Below are 1,668 nucleotides of genomic sequence, written 5' to 3'. Positions count from 1 at the left end.
CCCCCCCCATCTGTATATCTATTGACTATATACATCTGTATATCCATTGATTAAACAGGCAGGGATGCCATTTTGCTACAAGCCAAGCCTACTTGGAATCAAGGTGGAAGCCAGAGTACGCTGCCGAAGAGAAGGAACACACTGTGTTCTGGGTGTCATTTCAGGTGGCATAGACTTTATTCGCTCATTGTGATCTTTCTGTATTTATCCATTCCCTGCAAATGCTGGATTTCTGAACAGAGGAGCTTTCTTTCTTTCCCTTCCATCTCATCCCTTGACATTTTAAGCTTACCTCCTTAACAACGTTTACGTACACAGGATTATTCAGGGACTACTACGCAATTATTCTGGAAGAGCTGCTTGATTTTTAAAATGAGCCCTGTAGGATTTAATCTCAAGACAATCCTCCCTCCCATAATTTGTCAGGCATTAGCAGAGAAGCGGTCAGCACTATAACACTTCCAAAGTTCAACACACAACTGCTGGGGCTTCCTGCAGCTGGAGTGAGGAGCAACAACTTGCACGGGATCAGCACCTGTGTCCCCTAGGGCTCCTTCACAGATGGCCAGCTACAGAGGTACCCAAAGATCACCAGGAAATGTTCTTCCTCCATTGATAAATCACAAAGTACACTTGGAGTTTCCAAACCCTGTTTTCTTCATGATGTTCTTAGTAATTTGGTATAGAAATATTACTCAGGTGGTCAACATGAGTAAATACAACAACAAAAAAACTTTCAATGAATGAACCATCTTTTGGAAAACACTGTTTCACTCCAGGAGCACTCTGTCCCTCATTTCCCTGAGCACACCAGCAGGGTATGAATGCTGCTTTTCACTTTTCCCTACACATGTGACTCACTTATGAGAAACACCGGATTACAAAAAATGTACATTTTGACTAATTGCTTATGAAAGTCCCAGCATTTTGTTCTCTTCGGTTAGTGCTTACTTAAAACAAACTCTATCCTGTCATTTAGAAACCAGTTTCCAACAGAAGCCCTGAGCTTGTTTCCCTCTACCTAACCTTATATTCTTTCAGAATATTTTTATATTTGTCATTTCTGCAGTGCCTGTTTACCTTCCCCTGACCATATGTGCTGCCACTTCCCCTGGGTGGGAGAACTCCTTCCACACAGAGGTGAACGACAAACAGGTGCACCCACCTGAGTGCCCAGCTGGAATGTAACACCTCCAGGACCCCTCCTAGCTCACTGACAAGTTTCACTTTCCACTGTAACATTGTTAAAGAGCTCTCTCTGAACAGCAATGAGCGAAAAGTATCCAAGGGCACCTTCTCTCTGAGAGCCTGCTAACAGAGCCAAAGAACGCGGTCAGCTGTCCTGAAAGGACTCAAGTAACCAAGGCATCGAGCTGTTTATCGTCAGCCCGACCAACACCGCTCTCATGCCACCTCCTTCTTCTTCATCCTGCGCTCGGGCGGAGGTCACACTGCCGAACGGCACCGACCGGAGAATCTCCCGACACCAACGCCACAGAGAGCCCTGTTACCTCGCACCCCGCATGGAACGGGCCGAAAACAGCCTTAAGTAGGCGTCAGTTCACAGAGTCAGTAAACAGAGCAACCGCAAAGTGAAAACAAACAACCGAAGCCAGTTAGGCTGCACGGGACCACGGCTCCAGCCTCCCTTCGCACCCGGCAGGTGAC

Source organism: Meleagris gallopavo, chromosome 3, assembly GCF_000146605.3.
Source record: "Meleagris gallopavo isolate NT-WF06-2002-E0010 breed Aviagen turkey brand Nicholas breeding stock chromosome 3, Turkey_5.1, whole genome shotgun sequence".
NCBI lineage: Eukaryota > Metazoa > Chordata > Aves > Galliformes > Phasianidae > Meleagris > Meleagris gallopavo.
Note: the sequence above shows the minus strand (reverse complement) of the source record.